This window comes from Phyllobates terribilis, unplaced genomic scaffold (assembly GCF_046119375.1).
Source record: "Phyllobates terribilis strain yellow unplaced genomic scaffold, ASM4611937v1 Scaffold_7__3_contigs__length_470593459, whole genome shotgun sequence".
NCBI classification, from domain to species: Eukaryota; Metazoa; Chordata; class Amphibia; order Anura; family Dendrobatidae; genus Phyllobates; species Phyllobates terribilis.
This window is the reverse complement of record NW_027362767.1, coordinates 118,766,105-118,788,449: the sequence shown is the minus strand read 5'-3', so window position 1 is coordinate 118,788,449 and position 22,345 is coordinate 118,766,105.

Sequence of the window (22,345 nt, the reverse complement as noted above, 5' to 3'; positions counted from 1 at the left end):
ACTGCCTCATACATTGTCCTTTATTGCCAATTCATAATTTTTCCTGATATCTCCTATTAGTGTGGTGGTTCCATCTGTATTCAGCTAAATTGGTTCCAAACACACTATATAGGAGTAGATAGAGAATTTTTTTCCGTCTTGCAGCACTAGTGCACAGTGCTCTGCATCTGTACTGTTCACCGCTGTCTGCAAGGTCTGGTGTGTGAGTGCAGCTCACCCTGTAGTGTGTGTTTCAACCCCGTCTGGTTGTAGTGCACTCAGTGTGTGTCACTGCCTCATACATTGTCCTTTATTGCCAATTCATAATTTTTCCTGATATCTCCTATTAGTGTGGTGGTTCCATCCATATTCAGCTAAATTGATTCCAAACACACTATATAGGAGTAGATAGAGGAGCCTTTCTGCAGCATTGGGCCCTGCAGCCCCAGCCAGATTAGTATTAGCCTATTTTTTGCAGCCTCATCTATTGCATTGTAGGTTACCTTCCTACATTGTAATAGCTACAAAAAGTTTGTGATACTATCGTTATTACATCTTTAGGCACATCCAGTGTCTTTTTGTGACAAAAAAAACCTAAATAAAGTTCACCAAACACTCCACTTTACAGTTGTGTAGGCCACATTAGCTCATATTAAAGTCTAGTCCACACTTTATAAAATTAGTGTTTCTTATACCTGTTAGCAGCTGTTCAGGAATAAGCACACTAAGCCCTTAGTACTTTTCTGCCTATCTTTATCAGTCTACCAAGATGAAGAAGGCAGGGAGTAAGGCATGTGGTCGTGGTCGTGGGCGTGGGCGTGGAGTTTCTGCAGGGAGAGGACGTGAGGATTCTGTGCCTGCAGGGAGAGGACGTGGGGATTCTGTGCCTGCTGCGGGCACCAGTGACTCAGCATCCCCCAGTTTTACCAGGGAACAGTCCTTTATGCGCAGCTTTGTAGGAGCTAGCCGTACCCCACTGCTGCGCGAGGACCAAATTGAAGCCGTTGTCGGATGGATGGCAGCTAACGCATCGACTTCAATTAGTTCCAGATCCTCTCAGGTCCTGAGCACTGAAGAGCACCCATCTGTCTCTTCACCACCTGCCAAATTGCCCAGGCAGTCAGAGAGCCCTGGACAGGAGCCATCTCTACTTCTGTTCTCTGAATCTCTTGGCTTGGAAAGAGGGGGCCAGCCAAGCAGAATTCGAGAATTTGAAGAAGAGGTAGTATGCAGTGATGCGCAACCGTTTTGTCTCTCTGAATCTGAAGAGGCGGGTGGGCCAGTGCCTATGGTCAGCAGCACACCTCAGTACGCATCTGATGATGAGACTCAGGTGCCACTTTCTGGTGCGTACTGTGCTGTCGAGACTACCCAGGAGAAGCAGTTGTTTGAAGAGGGTGGTGTAGATGATGAGGTCCTTGACCCATCATGGCGTGAGGGACAGGAAGGTGGTGGGAGCAGCTCTGAGGAAGAGATTCCCCGAACGGCCCAAAAAGGAGGGAGAGGGAGGGGGCAGACTTGGTTGCCTGTAGCCTCCACTTCGGCACCCATTAGGAGAATGGCTCTTCCAAAATCCAAAGCGGGCGCTCCCAAGACTTGCAGTGCCTGGTCCTTTTTTGACACAGTTGCAGATGACATTTGCTTTGTCAAATGCAAGCTGTGTAATCAGAAGGTGAAAAGAGGGAAAAGTGTCAGCAACCTCAATACCACAAATATGTGGAAACATGTGCGGACCAAGCACGTGGTGGAGTTACACAAACACACTGAAGACCTAGGCCAACCTACAGCGCCACCTACCACCTCTTCAGCTCGTGTTGTAGCCTCTTCCTCCAGCTCACACACAGCTGGTTCGGCTTCCTCACAGGATCGCCATGGAAGAATCTCTGGCACTGTTGTACAGAGACACAGTGTAATTCCACCCACAGCACCACTTTCCCAGTCATCCTCACACTCCCAGGCCAGTCTACAGCCATCGTTAGCACAGGCATGGGAGAAAAGGCGCCCATACTCGGCAAACCACCCCCGAGCACAGGCTCTGAATGCTGGCATTGCTAAACTACTGGCCCTTGAAATGCTATCATTCAGGCTGGTGGAGACTGACACATTCCGTAACTTTATGGCATTGGCAGTCCCACAATACAACGTGCCCAGCCGCTTTTATTTCAGCAGGCAAGCCGTCCCTGCCCTGCAACATCATGTGGAGGGAAAAATTAAACATGCGCTACAAAACGCCGTCAGTAGCAAGGTCCACCTGACCACTGATGCGTGGACCAGTAAGCATGGACAGGGACGATACCTTTCCCTCACTGCCCATTGGGTAAATGTTGTGGAGCCGGGTACAGATCTTGAGAGTGGCGCTGTACGTGTTCTGCCAACTCCAAGGATTGCAGGAATCCAGTCTGTACACATTGACTCCTCCTCATACTCCAGTTCCTCTGAATCAGCGCTGCAGGAGCCGTCACGGTCTACCTCCACATCGACCCGTGAACGGTTACCTGTTATGATGACCGATATGAGCACAGCCGTGGCCAAACGTCAACAGGCCGTATTAAAATTAATTTCTTTGGGGAATCGAAGCCACACAGCGCAGGAGCTCTGGAATGCCATCAAGCAGCAGAGTGACGTGTGGTTTGTGCCAGCGAATCTCCAGCCAGGCATGGTAGTGTGTGACAATGGCCGAAATCTGGTGGCAGCTCTGGGCCTAGGCAACCTCACTCACATCCCATGTCTGGCACATGTGCTCAACTTGGTCGTGCAGAGTTTTTTGAGGGACTATCCGGATCTTGATGCACTGCTTCACAAGGTCCGCATAGAGTGCGCTCACTTGCGGCGTTCCAGCAATGCAAGATCACGCATTGCAGCTCTGCAGCGCCGATTATGTCTTCCGGAACATCGCATCATATGTGACCTACCCACCAGGTGGAATTCAACGTTACATATGTTGGAGAGGTTGTGTGAGCAGCAGGCAGCAGTAATGGAGTACCAGCTGCAGCAGGCGCAAACAAGTCGCAGTGCGCGCCGTTCACACTTCACCACCACTGAGTGGGCCTCTATGAAGGACATTTGCCACGTTTTGCGTGCCTTCGATTATTCCACGCGGATGGCGAGTGCAGATGATGCACTAGTCAGCATGACTATCCCCCTTATCTGCCTGCTTGAAAAAACACTGCAAGCACTAAGGGACGAGGTTTTGGAAGAGGTGGAGGATGAGGAGTCACAAATGCCATCTGCTTCTCTACAGTCTGCGCAACGTGGTTCCTCACAAAGGCCTAGGCAGGGGACACTTTGTGAGGAGGATGAGGAGGAGTCAATGGATGAGGAAGACATCTGTCCAGAGGAGGGAGGTACACAATGCTCTAGTAGTCAGTATCTAGAGCGAGGGTGGGGTGATGCAGAGCAGGCAGAGATCACGCCTCAAGCAGGGGACAGCGTTTCTTGGCCAGTTGGCAGTCTGCAGCACATGGTTGATTTCATGCTGCAGTGCCTCAGAAACGACCGCCGCATCGCCCACATTCTCAACACGGCTGATTATTGGGTGTCCACCCTCCTAGATCCTCGCTACCGGGACAACTTACAAAGCCTCATAACACCATTGAACCGGGAGCGTAAAATGCGGGAGTACCAAGACGCACTGGTGCATTCCATCATGTTCTCCATTCCAACCGAGAGCAGTGCTGCTAGTGCTTTACAAAGCAGCTCAGTGCGTCGAGGCAGTGGAGGAAGCTCTGCACAAAGAGGGAGCAGAAGCAGCGCCTCAGCACAAGGCAAGACCAGTATGGCCGAAATGTGGCAAAGTTTTGTGTCCCCGCCGCCACAAATGTCGACACCATCACAGACAGCTCCAGTCAGCAGGAGGCAACGTTTCCGTCAGATGGTGACAGACTACATGTCTTGCCCTCTTAGTGTACTCCCAGACGGCTCTTCTCCCTTCAAGTTTTGGGTCTGTAAGCTGGATACATGGCCAGAGCTTAGTCAGTATGCACTGGAGGTGCTAGCTTGCCCTGCTGCTAGTGTATTATCGGAACGCGTCTTTAGTGCCGCAGGTGGTGTACTAACAGACCGTCGCATGCGACTATCCTCCGATAACGTTGACCGGCTTACTTTTCTCAAAATGAACAAGGCCTGGATCTCTCATGAATTTGCCAGTCCTCTTCCAGAATAAATAATTGGTTGGCAACAGTATCCAGGTCTCCTGTTCTGTTCATGTTTCTACCACCTGAACTGTAATCCCTGAGCTCCAACACCGCCAGTTGGCGCTCGGAAGTGCCGTCTGCACAGTCAACACTTGCTGCGGTGTTATTGGGGTTCGGTAACGTCAGCTGTTCCCCTGCTGTGTTCACGACAATTTCTCCTGCTCTGTCCATATTCACTGTGCTACTTATTTAAAACTTGCTCCAATTACACCTCTGGCTCCTCCGTTTTTAGTATTTACCCTGGGCTCCAACACCGCCAGTTGGCGCTCGGAAGTGCTGTCTGCACAGTCAACACTTGCTGCCGTGTTATTGGGGTTCAGTAACGTCAGCTGTTCTCCTGCTGTGCGGACGGCAATTTCTCCTGCTTTGTCCACATCCACTGTACTACACATTTTAAAGTTGCTCGAATTACACCTCTGGCTCCTCTGTTTTCATTCTTATCCCTGGGCTCCAGCACCGCCAGTTGGCGCTCGGAAGTGCCGTCTGCACAGTCAACACTTGCTGCCGTGTTATTGGGGTTCAGTAACGTCAGCTGTTCTCCTGCTGTGCGGACGGCAATTTCTCCTGCTTTGTCCACATCCACTGTACTACACATTTTAAAGTTGCTCGAATTACACCTCTGGCTCCTCTGTTTTCATTCTTATCCCTGGGCTCCAGCACCGCCAGTTGGCGCTCGGAAGTGCCGTCTGCACAGTCAACACTTGCTACCATGTTATTGGGGTTCAGTAACGTCAGCTGTTCCCCTGCTGTGTTCACGGCAATTTCTCCTGCTCTGTCCATATTCACTGTGCTACTTATTTAAAACTTGCTCCAATTACACCTCTGGCTCCTCCGTTTTTAGTATTTACCCTGGGCTCCAGCACCGCCAGTTGGCGCTCGGAAGTGCCGTCTGCACAGTCAACACTTGCTGCGGTGTTATTGGGGTTCGGTAACGTCAGCTGTTCCCCTGCTGTGTTCACGGCAATTTCTCCTGCTCTGTCCATATTCACTGTGCTACTTATTTAAAACTTGCTCCAATTACACCTCTGGCTCCTCCGTTTTTAGTATTTACCCTGGGCTCCAACACCGCCAGTTGGCGCTCGGAAGTGCTGTCTGCACAGTCAACACTTGCTGCCGTGTTATTGGGGTTCAGTAACGTCAGCTGTTCTCCTGCTGTGCGGACGGCAATTTCTCCTGCTTTGTCCACATCCACTGTACTACACATTTTAAAGTTGCTCGAATTACACCTCTGGCTCCTCTGTTTTCATTCTTATCCCTGGGCTCCAGCACCGCCAGTTGGCGCTCGGAAGTGCCGTCTGCACAGTCAACACTTGCTGCCGTGTTATTGGGGTTCAGTAACGTCAGCTGTTCTCCTGCTGTGCGGACGGCAATTTCTCCTGCTTTGTCCACATCCACTGTACTACACATTTTAAAGTTGCTCGAATTACACCTCTGGCTCCTCTGTTTTCATTCTTATCCCTGGGCTCCAGCACCGCCAGTTGGCGCTCGGAAGTGCCGTCTGCACAGTCAACACTTGCTACCATGTTATTGGGGTTCAGTAACGTCAGCTGTTCCCCTGCTGTGTTCACGGCAATTTCTCCTGCTCTGTCCATATTCACTGTGCTACTTATTTAAAACTTGCTCCAATTACACCTCTGGCTCCTCCGTTTTTAGTATTTACCCTGGGCTCCAGCACCGCCAGTTGGCGCTCGGAAGTGCCGTCTGCACAGTCAACACTTGCTGCGGTGTTATTGGGGTTCGGTAACGTCAGCTGTTCCCCTGCTGTGTTCACGGCAATTTCTCCTGCTCTGTCCATATTCACTGTGCTACTTATTTAAAACTTGCTCCAATTACACCTCTGGCTCCTCCGTTTTTAGTATTTACCCTGGGCTCCAACACCGCCAGTTGGCGCTCGGAAGTGCTGTCTGCACAGTCAACACTTGCTGCCGTGTTATTGGGGTTCAGTAACGTCAGCTGTTCTCCTGCTGTGCGGACGGCAATTTCTCCTGCTTTGTCCACATCCACTGTACTACACATTTTAAAGTTGCTCGAATTACACCTCTGGCTCCTCTGTTTTCATTCTTATCCCTGGGCTCCAGCACCGCCAGTTGGCGCTCGGAAGTGCCGTCTGCACAGTCAACACTTGCTGCCGTGTTATTGGGGTTCAGTAACGTCAGCTGTTCTCCTGCTGTGCGGACGGCAATTTCTCCTGCTTTGTCCACATCCACTGTACTACACATTTTAAAGTTGCTCGAATTACACCTCTGGCTCCTCTGTTTTCATTCTTAACCCTGGGCTCCAGCACCGCCAGTTGGCGCTCGGAAGTGCCGTCTGCACAGTCAACACTTGCTGCGGTGTTATTGGGGTTCGGTAACGTCAGCTGTTCCCCTGCTGTGTTCACGGCAATTTCTCCTGCTCTGTCCATATTCACTGTGCTACTTATTTAAAACTTGCTCCAATTACACCTCTGGCTCCTCCGTTTTTAGTATTTACCCTGGGCTCCAATACCGCTAGTTGCTGCTCAGAAGTGCCGTCTGCACAGTCAACGCTTGCTCCAGTGTTATTGGGATTCAGTAACGTCAGCTGATCCCCAGCTGTGTGTCCGGCAAATTCTCCTGCTTTGTCCACATCCACTGTAGTACGGATTTAAAACCTCCTCCAAATACACCTCTGGCTCTTCTGTTTTTAGTATTTACCCTGGGCTCCAGCACCGCCAGCTGGTTCTCGGCAGTTCCATTGGCTCTTGTACCTTCTGCTACCCATCCGGGTTCCAGTACCGTCAGCTGGTTCTCGGCAGTGTCTTTGGCACGGGTACTCCCTCCTGCCCAGCCTGGTTCCAGCACGCCAGCTGTTTCCGGGTAGTGTCAACGTCACTTTGCCTCCAATGCGTTGTCCTGTCGTGTTGCGGTCGGGTTAGCCGACTCTATGGTGCCTGCAGTTTAGGTGACTCCTATGTGGGCTGCGGGATCTGGCAATGAAGGCTGGTTCCATAGTGCCAATAGGACAAGCACCCTCTGTAGGACTGTGGGTTTTGGTAACTGCGGCCGGCTCGCGGCCTTGAACTTTTTTTTTACATGGGTACCTTCTGCTACCCATCCGGGTTCCAGTACCGTCAGCTGGTTCTCGGCAGTGCCTTTGGATTAGGTGCCTCCTTCTCGGTATCCAAGTTCCACCAACGTCTGCTGGTCCTTGGTAGTGCTTTCTGGCACAGGTACCTCCTGCTTAGTAACCGAGTTCCAGTAACATCAGCTGGTCCTCGGTAGTTCCATTGGCTCTTGTACCTTCTGCTACCCATCCGGGTTCCAGTAACATCAGCTGGTCCTCGGTAGTTCCATTTGCTCTTGTATCTTCTGCTACCCATCCGGGTTCCAGTACCGTCAGCTGGTTCTCGGCAGTGTCTTTGGCATGAGTACTCCCTCCTGCCCAGCCTGGTTCCAGCACGCCAGCTGTTTCCGGGTAGTGTCAACGTCACTTTGCCTCCAATGCGTTGTCCTGTCGTGTTGCGGTCGGGTTAGCCGACTCTATGGTGCCTGCAGTTTAGGTGACTCCTATGTGGGCTGCGGGATCTGGCAATGAAGGCTGGTTCCATAGTGCCAATAGGACAAGCACCCTCTGTAGGACTGTGGGTTTTGGTAACTGCGGCCGGCTCGCGGCCTTGAACTTTTTTTTTACATGGGTACCTTCTGCTACCCATCCGGGTTCCAGTACCGTCAGCTGGTTCTCGGCAGTGCCTTTGGATTAGGTGCCTCCTTCTCGGTATCCAAGTTCCACCAACGTCTGCTGGTCCTTGGCAGTGCTTTCTGGCACAGGTACCTCCTGCTTAGTAACCGAGTTCCAGTAACATCAGCTGGTCCTCGGTAGTTCCATTGGCTCTTGTACCTTCTGCTACCCATCCGGGTTCCAGTAACATCAGCTGGTCCTCGGTAGTTCCATTGGCTCTTGTACCTTCTGCTACCCATCCGGGTTCCAGTACCGTCAGCTGGTTCTCGGCAGTGCCTTTGGATTAGGTGCCTCCTTCTCGGTATCCAAGTTCCACCAACGTCTGCTGGTCCTTGGTAGTGCTTTCTGGCACAGGTACCTCCTGCTTAGTAACCGAGTTCCAGTAACATCAGCTGGTCCTCGGTAGTTCCATTGGCTCTTGTACCTTCTGCTATCCATCCGGGTTCCAGTACCGTCAGCTGGTCCTCGGTAGTTCCTCAGCTTTCTTGTACCTTCTGCTACATTTCCAAGTTCAAGCTTTTTGAAATGGTTCTTGGTAATCACTCTGGATCTCCCTGACGAGGACCCTGAAGACGAGGACCCTGAAGACCAACCCTAAGAAGACGAGGACCCCGAAGACAATGACCCTGAAGACGAGGACCCTGAAGACCACCCCGAAGAAGACGAGGACCCTGAAGACCACCCCGAAGAAGACGAGGACCCTGAAGACCACCCCGAAGAAGACGAGGACCCCGAAGACGAGGACCCAGAAGACCAACCCGAAGAAGACGAGGACCCCGAAGACGAGGACCCCCGAAGACGACGACCCTGAAGACCACCCCGAAGAAGACCAAGAAGATGACCCTGAAGAAGTTGACCAAGAAGACAAAGAAGAGAAGACAAGCACCAAGATACAGAAAAACAAGAGACAGAAAACCAAGAAGCAGAAATACAAGAAGCTGCAGAACAAAAAGCGGAAGAACATTAAGCATAAGACTAAAAATCAGAGCAAAAGATAATATCTAAATTATAAGCAGAAGATGACTAAGCAGTGTATGGGGGTGAGTCCGTTCCTCCTCGTGGTGCCCCTGGAAAAGACCTGCTGCTGCAGGCCAAACTGAACGCGGACAAATCCTGTTGTAAATCTTTTGTGACGGGCAGAACGAAAGGTGTAATGTCCAACCTTTTATAGATAACAACTACAGGAATGCCTGTCACAAATAAGAATATGATGAAGAAGAAGAATATGAAGAAGATGAAGAAGTAGAATATGAAGAATGTAAAAAAAAGAATAATACGAAGAAGGTGAAGAAGAAGAAGGTGAAGAAGAAGTGGATGAAAAAGATGCTGAGGATGATGAAGGAGAAAGTGTGGGAGAAGTAAAAAAGAAGGTGAAGAGCATGGAAGTAGTGAAACATAAATATCTGACAAAATATAAAAATACTTAACATAGTTAATATTTCCGTAACTCAGAACATAATAAAAAAATATTAATTCCTGCTATTCCATTTGACTGGGCTAAACCTCTATGCCTTTATTGTCTCCCCCACCTCCCCCAATACATTCTACATTATTCTTAGTTGTTTTCCTTCATGTAGAAATAACCTACAAGGAAAGAAAGGGTTTATTTTAATTCCGATATTTATGTCCCATTGACTTGCATTGGTTTCCGGTATCGGAATCGGCGATATCCGATACTTTTTCGGTATCGGTCCGATCCAATCCGATCCGATATTTCCCGATATCGGAAGGTATCGCTCAACACTACTCGCCACCAACACAACAGGGACTTGGTGCTCCTGGATGCGCAACACACATGAGTGCCTTCTTGCTGCACTACCTGCAACATGACCCTCGAATTGTGAGAATTAGAAATAATCCTGACTACTGGGTTGCCACACTGTTAGATCCCCGGTACAAAAGTAAATTTGCAGAAATTATTCCTGCCATAGAAAGGGATGCACGCATGCAGGAGTATCAGCAGAGACTGTTGCAGAATCTTACATGTGCTTTTCCACAAAATACCAGTGGTGCACGTAGTGAATCTCACAGTTCCAACTTGCCAACCGTGGGACCGTCAAGTGTTCAGCACTCAAACCGTAATAGAACCACAGCATCTGCTGGTAACATCAATTTTGCGGAATCATTTCACCACTTTTTTAGCCCATCCTTTGCAAGGCCACAGGAGACAAGAAGTCTGACACATAGTCAACGCCTAGAGACGATGGTACAGGAGTATCTCCAAGTAAACATTGAAGCCACGACTGTGTCACTGGACCCTTGCTCTTTTTGGGCTTCCAATCTGGATAAATGGCCGGAGCTAGCCACTTACGCCTTGGAGATCTTGTCATGCCCCGCAGCCAGCGTTCTGTCTGAACGTGTGTTCAGCGCTGCTGGTGGTGTGCTGACAGATAAGCACACGTGGCTCTCCACTGATAATGTAGACAGACTCACGTTCATAAAGATCAACAAATCATGGATCCGAAACGACTTTTCTACCCCTGTGTCATCCTGGGGAGAGTAAAAGCTTGATGATTGGTTAAAATCACCCTACCAACAGTTTTAAGCTTTCAAATTACTAATCATGTTTATCTGTATCTTGGCTGGAAAATAATTTGGGCTTTGTAGCAGTGTGCAGCACTGATCCTATTAGGCCATCTATACTAAAGCTTCACCAGATTTAAAATTAATAATAATTTTTAGCTGCATCTAGCCCGGAAAATAATTTTGGGGCTCCGAGATGCGCAAGACACATAAGTGCCTTCTTGCTGCACTACCTGCAGCATGACCCTCATATTGTCAGAATTCGAAGTAATCATGACTACTGGGTTGCCACACTCTTAGATCCCCCAAACTTTTCGATCAACCTTTTCATTTTAATAAAGACCAAAAAAATGGTCATTTTTGAAATTATAAGCATTAGCAGGTTGTTAGAAACTGAAATCAAACAGTTTTCAACTCAAAACTTTATTCTAGGTGATGTTACATTTTCACATAGGACCCCTTGTTCGAAAGGAGCTTCTGAACTCTCTCGTCCATTGAATTTGTCAGGTTTTGGATGGTTTCTGCTTCAATTGTTTTGCATGAGGACAGAATACCCTCCCAGAGCTGTTGCTTAGATGTGAACTGCCTCCAGCCATCATAGACACTCCTTTTAATGATGCTCCAAAGGTTCTGAATGGGGTACAGGTCAGGGGAGCATGGGGGTCACACCATAAGTTTGTCCCCTTTTATGCCCATATCAGCCAGAGATGCAGATGTTTTATGTGCAGCATGAGATGGTGCATTATCATGCAGAAAAATGATCTTGCTGTGAAATACACGGTTCTTCTTCTTGAACCATGGCAGGAAGTGCTGTTTGAGAAAATCCACATACATTATGGAGTTCATCTTTAGCGCCTTCAGGGATCCTAAAGGGGCCGACAATCTCTCTCCCCATGATTCCAGCCCAAAACATTACTCCACCTCCTCCTTGTTGGCGCTGTAGCCGTGTTTGCGTGGGGTGTCCATCAACCAGCCATCCTCCACTCCATCCATCTGGACCATCGAGCGCTGCACGGCACTCATCCGTGAACAAAACAGTTTTGAAATCAGTCTTCATGTAATGTTTGGCCCACTGGAGCCGTTTCTGCTTGTGTGAAGTGGATAGAGGAGGTCGACAGGATGGCGTATGCACAGCTGCAAACCTCTGAAGGACCCTGAATCTTGTTGTTCGGGGGACGTTGGAGGCACAAGCAGCTTCAAAAACTTGTCTGCTGCTATGACAAGGCTTTTTTGCCGCTGCTCTTTCAACCTGACGTAATTGCCTGTAGGAAAGAGTCCTCAATTTGCCCTTATCAGCACGCACACGTGTGTACTGTGAATCAGCTACATACTTCTTGATTGCCAAGACACTTCATCCTGATCATCGCACAATGTTGATTGTAGTCATGCCTTGACCTAAACACTCCACAATTTGTTGCTTCTCAGCAGCCGACACATCCTTTTTCTTTCCCATTTTGGCAGAAAATGTATGCTGCTTAATAATGTGAGACAGCCTTCTTAAGTAGTCTTGCCTTTCATTGGACACACCTGCCAAACTAATTAGCACAGGTGTCTGCAATTGCTTACAGTGATATAAAGAGCCCTGACACACATCACCATCAATGAGTTTAACTGACAAACAAACAAATACTTCCCTTATCACTCCTAAACACTTTTTGCATAATAATTTGGAACGCAGTGTACATGTGCTTTTCCACAAAACACCAGTGGTTCACGTAGTGAATCTTACAGTTCTAACTTGCCAACCGTGGTCTGTATGGAGTTGTTCAATAAAGGGCCCAAAATTAAGATAACATAGATGGGAGAGGTCTCTATGAATAGGAATTCCTAAGTATTTGATACCCTGTGAGGGCCAGGCAAAGGGAAAGTTGGACTGGATGGAATCCTATATGGATTTGGGGAGGGAGACATCGAGGGCCTCAGACTTCGCTGCATTGATTTTAAAATTTGACCATGTAACAAAGTGATCTATTTCAGCCATAACAGCATGGATGGATATATGTGATTGAGTGATATATACTAGGACATCATCAGCAAATAGAGAGCACTTGTACTCGGTGCCTCCCACCTCAATCCACCTAATATTGGGGTTATGGCGAATTGATGAGAGCAGGTGCTCCGTCACTAGGATGTATAAGAGAGGGGACAGAGGACATCCCTGCCTTGTCCCATTGGTGATTGTGAAAGGTGATGAAAATGTTCTGATGCACCCCCTGGGCCTTGGGACACCCGGAGCCGGACCCTTTTTGGTGGATGCTTGTGGTTGTAGTCTTCGTGGCGGCGACCCGGTTCCGTGGCTCAGGGTGGTCAAACCAGTGGCGGAACTATTTATGTGGTTTTGATGTTTAAATGTCCGACTACGCCACCCGTGGATTGCGGTCAGAGTGAACCGCTGCTGCAGGGCAGACCGCTGAGGCTGGTGTTGTGGGTGCAGCAGAGCGTAGCATAACTCCCCACGGGAGGAGTATAGCCTCAGGGCAGTGTATGCGGAGGATGGGGGTGATGGTGCAGGGCAGCAGCAGTAACGACACGGAGTCAGTGATGCAGTCCAGGGCCTTTACTCACAGTTCTTATTATCCAGACCACGTCTGCAGGTAACGGCTGCCCACGTCGTACTGTGCTCACCAGGTGAGGGGCTCAGACAACTCCCAGATAACTTTGGAGCGCTTCACAGGACCCCCTTTGTGTGTCCTTTGTCTGGCCTTTCTTACCAACCCTTCTGTCCGGCTGCCTCGGGCCTCCTCTTGGTAAACTTGGCGCCAGTTTCCCTGACCCTATGTGGTGCCTTCCTAGCGGGTGTAGCGAGGGGCTGCGCCACATAAAATGTCACAGCCTCCGGTTTCTAGCTGAGGGTCGTTTCCTGCCTCCACTAGTTTCGGGGACCGGTCTCCCCCTTTGGCCTGACCCCTCCACGCAGGTGGATTCGGGCGTGCGGTGGCGATTCGCCCGTCCGCACCCCTGGGATCCCTTCATTCCTCGTTCCTGGAGCCTTCTCCGCTCCTCTTCCTTCCTTCTCCCTCTTCCAGGCCTGGGCCTCTGTTACTAGGCCCGCCTCCGGAGCAGAGCTCATGCAGAGCCCCTGCTCCCTGCCACTTCTGCTCAGACTTCTCTGCACTGAACTAAGATGGTGCCCACCTTTTATACTCAATTCTCAATGCACCCAGGAACTGCTTCCTCCCTGCTCCTGCACTACAGGGTTCCCCTTCCTCAGTGTTCCCTCCCCCCACTCCAGCCAGGGACAGGGACTGTCGTGCCCATCTCAGAGGCATATTGGTCGCCCTGCCCCACGGCAATGTGGTGTAATGCATGCAGGTGTCGGGTCCTGATCCACACTCCATCCTTACCTGAGAGTGAGATATCACACCTCTGGGTGAGGTGCAATACCTCTGTAGCACCCGAGCCCTCAGGGTGCTACAGTTCCATTTATCTTCAGCCTAGGTGACGTATTGTGATACAGGGCCGTGATTTTGGCTATAAAAGGGTCCCCTAGACCCCTACCCCAAGCTTTTTAAGAGAATCATATATGGCGTGCCAGGAGACTCTATGGAATGCTTTCTCAGCATCCAACGAGAGTATCTAATTACAAATTTTTAACTGCATCTAGCCCAGGAAATACTTTGTGCCTAGTAGCAGTGTCTGCTAGTCAGCGGATTATCCCGGCTGTTAAGCAAGCTACACCACCTGTAGTTTAGACACTTAATTTTTTCAAAGGAAATGCTTCGGGACCATGGGATACTCAGTGAAGAGCATCAGGAGGCACCCCAAGGCATAGGGGCTGGGACTGGCAGTAGGATGCCTTGCGGTGGACAGCCGAGCTCGATCCTTATAAAAGCTTTTTAACTGCAGCAGCTTTAGTGGACGCTACTGGAGCTGGAATTACGCGGCTGCTGGCATGAGACTTGCCCTCCAATAGATCCTTGTAAATGGATTTAAAGTGTATTCATTCAAATTAGAGAGACAATTTAAATTAAAAAGCTTAGAGCTGCCTCCACCACAGGGGGGCTCGCTCGACCCACCAGCGGACAGGCACCAGTATTGGGAGAGGGGGGCTGGCCATCAGGGTTCACCGCGGCTCTGGCACAAACCCGGCGACACGGAGGTGGCACGGGCAGGAGCGGACTGGCCGTGTCGGCTTCTCACTTTTTGGATTTTAGAAGGGCATGACATGCCTATATCTGTGTCTCCCCCTCCTTTTACTCCTCCACCTCTTTTATTTTCGCATGACTATATGTACTTGTCACTTTTCCATGTGTTAGTTATGTCTTCTGAGCAGTTTGTCAGCTTTTGGACACCTTTGAAGGTGTTTTCTATGTGTTTCTATGTGTTTTTGTTTGCCTGCCATTGGTTTTAACGGTGTTCGAAGGTGTTCGACGAACAGTTCGACGAACAGTTCGGCGAACACACGGGTGTTCGACGAACCGAACCGAACTCGAACACTACGGGGGTGGATCAACACTAACTGTGACCTCCATGTCTCTTCCAAGGGGCATTAAAACCGTCTTGTTAAACCACTGTGAACTCCACAGCTCCTAATTTCCTCCTAATTTTAGTCAGCTTTTTCTTTTCAATGCACAGGTGAACACTAAGGGAGACCCACTCCCCAATAATGGGTAGAAGGTTTTTTGTATGCTGTAATCCACATCTGTTTCAAGGGGCATTGCAGTTTCTCATAATTTTTGGAAAGCCTTCCATTCACTGCTTAGGTCAACAGTGTACAGGAGACCCAGTTGATATAAATGGAAAAAACAGTTTAGTTAAGGCCCTCTGACCTCCCTGTCACTTCCAAGGGGCATTGGAGTGCTTCGAAATTTTTGGTAGGCATTGCACTCACTGTATGCCCTATATGTTAGAACTCTCCTGTTAGGTTTTTTTTAGTTTGCTGGTCACATGACCATTTTTGCTTATTTAATCCGGCTCCGCCCTCCTGGTCTTGCTGGACTTCATTGTATTTACTACTCTTGAGCTAGCTTGGTGCTCTGTTGCCGTTCTCTGTTAGTTTTGCTAGGTCTTCTGACCTCTATGCTTTTTGTTGTGTGTTTGTCTTTGACTGCTACTATTTCTGCTAGGAGGTGTCCAACTTATCCCAGTCCCTAGTTCTTGTAGGGATCCCTCCCTCACATCTATAGGTCTTCGTACAGACTAGCCGAGTCCAGCCCTAAAAGAAAAAAAAAAAAAAAAAAAATTTCTCTAAGGAAAGACCTCCAGTTTTCCATCATGGTCTCGGTTCAAGATTTGGCTCAACGCTTGCAGGGACTCTCTCTGGAGGTGGCCAAGCTCCAACAACACGTGAGCAGCTGTTCTGGAGCACATTTTGTGGAACCAAAGGTACGTCTGCCTGATTTATTTTTTGGCGAACAACAAGATTTTTTTTCTTTTAAAAATGCTTGTTTATTGTATTTTCGTTTGAGACCCGGATCCTCTGGTGATGAATCACAGCGCATAGGGTTCATAATGTCACTTTTGCGCAAAGATCCTCAGGGATGGGCCTTCTCTCTCCAACCTAGTGATCCGTGCTTTAGATCAGTGGATAGTTTTTTTTCTGCTTTGGGTTTGTCGTACGATGATCCTGATCGTGTCTCATCTGCTGAGTCTGAATTGAGACGTTTGAGGCAGGGATCAGGTAATGTGGAAAAATATTGCTCTCACTTCCGTTGGTGGTCTGCCCAGGTGGGGTGGAACGATTCAGCTTTGAAAAGCTTGTTTCTTGCAGGGCTAGGTAAAAGGGTTAAGGATTTACTGATTGCTTATCCCACACCTGGAAACTTGCAGGAGGCAATGCAATTAGCTATACGGGTGGACAGGAGACTGCGTGCAAGGGTTAATGAGAGCAAATCCTCTGCTATGTCAGCTCCGAGTCCAGAGAGGGTCTGTGCTGACAATGGAGAGCCGATGTAGATTGGGGCGATGGCACCCCGCTCTCAGGAAAAAGACCGCAGGCTTTCTGAAGGCTTGTGCTTCTATTGCGGAAATTCTGGTCATTTTATTAAGAACTGTGTGCTTCGTATGAAGAAATAAAAAAAAATGGTCAGTCATGCACGTATTGCCTGTTTAGATTCTAAGGGAGTATTCTTATCTGCTACTACCGCTGCTCAGGATGAATTAATTGAATTTCGGGTATTTGTGGATTGTGGTTCTACTCTGAATGTGATTGATGGGAGATTCTTGGAAAAACTTAGATTAGAACCTAAAACTTTGTCATCCCCTATTGCTGTGGTTTCTGTTGATGGCTCTCCCTTGAAGAGTGTTACTCATAAGGTCTGTGAATTTCCCCTCACTATTAATGGTATTCATCAAGAGAATTTGGATTTGGTGGTTTTGGATAATTTGCCTTCTCCAGTAATATTGGGGTTACCCTGGTTAAAATTGCACAATCCTGTACTGGATTGGTCTACCAATGAAATTAAGTCCTGGAGCCCTAAGTGTTATGACAAGTGTTGTAACGGACGTATTGATGCGGTGGAAAAAGGGGAATTACCTGTACCTATTCAGGATTTTTGGAGAGTTTTTTCTGAGGAGGAGTCACAAATTTTGCCTCCCCATAGAGACTATGATTGTACCATTGAATTTGTCCCTGGAGCGACTCTTCCTAAAAGTCGTTTATTTAATCTTACTATTCCTGAGAGAAAGGCTTTGGAGGAATACATACAGACAAGCTTGGCCGCCGGTCACATTAGGCCTTCCAAGTCTCCTGTGGCTGTTGGATTTTTTTTTGTAAAAAAAAAAGATGGCGGTTTACGTCCTTGTCTGGACTTTCGTGAGATTAATAAAATTACTGTACGCAATCCCTACCCACTGCCATTGATTCCTGATTTATTTAACCAGTTACTGGGGGCCAAGTGGTTCTCTAAAATTGATCTCCGGGGGGCATACAATTTGTTGCGCATGAAGGAGGGTGATGAATGGAAGACTGCTTTTAACACTCCTGTGGGTCATTTTGAGAATCTGGTGATGCCTTTTGGTCTTACCAATGCTCCAGCATTTTTTCAGAATCTTATTAATGACATCCTTAGACCTTTAATCGGCAAAAATGTGGTTGTGTATTTGGATGACATTCTGATTTATTCGCCTGATCTGGAGTCTCATTGGCGGAGCGTACGTGAGGTATTACAGTTATTAATGGACAATTCGCTTTTTGCTAAGCTGGAGAAATGTGAGTTCGCTGTACAGAGAATTAGTTTTTTGGGCTACATTATCTCCAGTGAAGGTTTTGAGATGGACCCGGTTAAAGTTCAAGCTGTGCAGGAATGGCCTAGGCCTATTGGTTTGAAATCGATACAGAGGTTTTTGGGTTTCGCCAATTATTACAGAAAATTCATAAAAAATTTTTCTATTATTGTCAAACCGCTGACCGATCTCACCAGGAAAGGTGCTAATGCGGTTCAGTGGACTTCTGAGGCCATTGAAGCTTTTGTGTTTCTAAAGGAGAGGTTCACCTCTGCCCCCATCCTTATGCAGCCTGATGTGACTAAGCCGTTTTTGGTTGAGGTTGATGCTTCTTCGGTGGGGGTCGGTGCGGTGTTGTCTCAGGAAAACAAGGATGGAGTACATCCCTGTGCCTTTTTTTCAAAAAAATTTTCTGAGACTGAACTTAATTACGATATTGGTAATCGGGAATTGCTGGCGATTAAACTCGCATTTGAACACTGGCGTCACCTCTTGGAAGGTGCTGAATTTCCCATTCAGGTTTTCACTGATCATAAAAATCTGATCTATCTTGATGCTGCCAAGCGCTTGAATGCCCGTCAGGCTAGGTGGGCACTTTTTTTCTCGCAGTTTAATTTTTCCGTTACTTACATCCCGGGTACCAAGAATGTTAAAGCGGATGCTTTGTCTCGCAGTTTTTCTCCCATGGTCGGTGTTGAGGAGGAAGAGGAGAGCATTTTACAAGAAGGTGTTGTGATTGCTGCTTTGGACTCCGTTTTGGAGGATGAGATTCTTAAAGCTCAGGAGAATGCCCCATCTAACACTCCCCATGGGAGGTTGTTTGTGCCTAGGACCTTTAGGAGAGATTTGTTTGTTGAGTGTCATGAGTCTCGGTTGGCAGGTCATCCAGGAATTTCTGAGACCAAGAGACTGGTGGGTCGCAGTTTTTGGTGGCCTGGATGGCAGAAGGAAGTCATTAAGTGGGTGCGCCAATGTACTGTGTGTGCTAGATCCAAGTCTTCGCATGCTCCTGCTGCGGGGTTGCTTTGCCCTCTGGAGGTTCCTAGTGCACCTTGGACACATCTGGCTATGGACTTTATTACTGACCTTCCCCCCTCTGAAGGTTTCACGGTCATCTGGGTGGTCGTGGACCGTTTTAGCAAGATGTGTCACTTGGTTCACTTCATCAAACTTCCTTGCGCTAAGACACTCGCTATGGCCTTTGTCAAGGAAATTGTCAGACTACATGGTGTTCCTACTGACATTGTTTCTGATAGGGGACCTCAGTTCGTGGCTCGTTTTTGGCGTGCCTTTTGTGACAGGTTGGGAGTTCATTTGTTGTTTTCATCCGGATATCATCCTGAGTCTAATGGCCAGACAGAAAGGAAGAACCAGGATGTTGAGCAGTTCTTGCGTTGTTTTGTGACAGACAATCAAGAGGGGTGGTCTGAGTTTCTGCCACTTGCTGAATTTGCTCTTAACAACCATACATCCTCTTCTGCTGGGTGTTCGCCTTTTTTCTGTTGTTCTGGGAGACATCCGTCTTTTGGGTCATTCTCCAAATTGGTTTCGGCTGTGCCTGAGGAGGAGAGTTTTTCCGGTGATTTGGAGAGAGTTTGGACGGATGTGCGTGGTAATCTTCAGGAGGCTAACAAAAAATCTAAGAGGTACTTTGATAGGAAACGGCAAGAGGTTTTGTTTGCTGTTGGTGACATGGTTTGGTTGTCCTCTAAGAATCTGCGATTGAGGATTCCTTCTAAAAAATTGGGTCCCAAGTTCGTAGGGCCCTTTAAGGTGCTTCAGATAGTTAACCAATCTGCTGTTAGGTTGGAGGTTCCTACGTCCTGGAAAATTAACCCGGTGTTTCATGTTTCTCTGTTGAAAAAAGCTGATGTGTCGGATGGTGACGCCTCTGCCACTGTTCCTCCAGTGGTGGAGGACGGGGAATATGAAATTTCCCGCATCCTAAATTCTAGACGGTATAGAGGGAGTTTGCAGTATCTCGTCGCTTGGAAGGGTTTCGGACCTGAGGATAACTCATGGGTGAGGGCGGATGATGTTTCTGCTTCCAGACTTGTCAGAGCTTTTCACAGGAGGTTTCCTGGTAAGCCTGGGCCTAGGGGATCCGGAGGATCCTCTTAGAAGAGGAGGTACTGTTAGAACTCTCCTGTTAGTTTTTTTTTAGTTTGCTGGTCACATGACCATTTTTGCCTATTTAATCCGGCTCCGCCCTCCTGGTCTTGCTGGACTTCATTGTATTTACTACTCTTGAGCTAGCTTGGTGCTCTGTTGCCGTTCTCTGTTAGTTTTGCTAGGTCTTCTGACCTCTATGCTTTTTGTTGTGTGTTTGTCTTTGACTGCTACTATTTCTGCTAGGAGGTGTCCAACTTATCCCAGTCCCTAGTTCTTGTAGGGATCCCTCCCTCACATCTATAGGTCTTCGTACAGACTAGCCGAGGACTTTAGTGGGTCTGATCGCAGGATCAGGTTCCCCGTTACATCGTAGGGATCTAGTTTGGTTCTATTGTAGGGACAGATCTCCTGTCTTTCCTTAGTCCCTGTAGCAGATCATAACACTATAACTGTGTAGCCGAAAAGCTCCTTTTGGTACAGAAACATATCCTACAAGACATGTGTGGTTGACTGGCCTGATATTGATGGGAATGGTCCCTGTTCCTCCTGCTCTTTCTCCTTTCCCACCACCTCATCCATCATTCATCACCTGAAGCTTTGTTTTAACGGGAGTCATAGAACTAGGAAAGTAGCAGGAAAACCTCCAGCAACCAGAGGAAGTGGGATATGCGCCAAAACGCTGACCACCTCAGGCCTAGCCGCTACTACATACATGCGCTTGCATTCCAAGGAACAGAAAGCTAAGGAGATGGATGGCCTCATGATCATGAATAATTTACTCGTTGTGTAGGAGAACGACCACTGCTGCTGTCTACCTTCTGAACTTTGTGTTGAAGCCTGAAACCGAGGACCCGCAATCCTCTATGTCTGGAGGACGTGTTGCATCCCAGTGTCCAACTGTGTCCCGGCTTCCACAACATTAACCCAGTGTGAAGGCGTCAGTGAGATGGACCATTCCAGGCCACATTCACTTGTCCACGTGTTTGTGGTTAGGCTGTCCTTCCCACTAAATGCACTGGGGAGGGCACAGGTAATGTTTTGGTATGCGCGCTTGTGTATAAGGCGCACCGGGACAAATAGCGTCGGCTGGGGACCGTTTATGAACACCCGGCCACCCCCAGGCGGCTGGGGACTGTGTGTGGGCACCCGGCCGTGGGGCGGCTAGGGACCGAGAAGGGACACCCGGGCCACCCCCTGGCGGCTGGGGAACGAGTGTGGACACCCAGCCGCCGGGCGGCTGGGGACTGAGTGTGGATACCAGACTGCTGACGCAGCCATGACATGGTGGCCGGCGTCTGCCTCCACAAGCCTAAATGGCCTCATTTCAAGTGCAAGCAAGCTATCAGTATGGTATTGCAGCTTGGGGGTGGGTGGGTGGCAGGCTGCACACTTACGCTTGCATTCCAAGAAAATAAAGCAGATGCTAACTTCTGTCATCATCATCATGCTCCTCACCTTGGCACTCTCAACTCCCCTGATGGAGAAGCCAGGGCCCACCGGAGGAGTCTGGTAGTATGGTGGGCTTGGCCAATGCTGCCCTAAAGCAGGCCAGGCTAAGTAAAGTGTGGGGAAGGTTACCGGGACAAATAGGGGCAGCTGGGGACCGAGTATGGACACCCAGCCGCCCCCTGGCGGCTTGGGACCGAGTGTGGACACCCGGCCGCCGGGCGGCTGGGGACTGAGTATGGATACCAGGCCGCCGACGCAGCCATGACATGGTGGCCGGCGTCTGCCTCCACAAGCTTAAAAGGCCTCATTTCAAGTGCAAGCAAGGTAGCAGTATGGTATTGCAGCCTGGGGGTGGGTGGGTGGCAGGCTGCACACTTATGCCTGCATTCCAAGAAATCAAAGCAGATGCTAACTTCTATCATCATCATCATGCTCCTCACCTTGGCACTCTCAACTCCCCTGATGGAGAAGCCAGGGCCCACCGGAGGAGTCTGGTAGTCTGGTGGGCTCGGCCAATGCTGCCCTAAAGCAAACCAGGCTAAGAAAAGTGTGGGGAAGGTTACCGGGACAAATAGGGGCGGCTGTGGACTGAGTATGGATACCAGGCCACAGACCCAGCCAAGTGCAAGCAAGCAGTATGGTATTGCAGCCTGGGGGTGGGTGGGTGGCAGGCTGCATACTTGCGCTTGCATTGCAAGAAATGGGGGAGGTACAATTGAACACTGCCATGGGACAAGGACTAGCACGGGGATAGTCTGCATCTTCTGATGCGGCAAGGATCACTTCTGATGGGCACACTTTTAGGCAGTGACCTGGGTGTCAGAAATGCTTCCAGGGGTCTTCCCCATGCTGTTCCCATGTCTTTTCAGCACTGTATGCATGTGTCACACAGCACATGGCCAGATAAGGTTGTAAAATGTTAAAATTACATTTCCCGGTGAATGCATTTGTCACGGTTGAAAGCAATACAAAAGTGCAAAAACGCATAAAAAATGCTACTTGTGAACATAGCCCAAGGTGTGGAGGAGTATTTTTGTTTTTGGTTATTTATTTTACCTTATACACAAGTCTTTACCCTGGAAAGGATGTTCCTTAACATATTTCACAGGAAAGCAGTTTCAGTTTAGTTTTTGAACGTTTTATTGTGAGCCCGTAAAAGTGGCTTAATACCTCTGACCACGTTGTTGACAGCAGTGACCTGGGGGTCATAAATGCTTCCTGTGGCG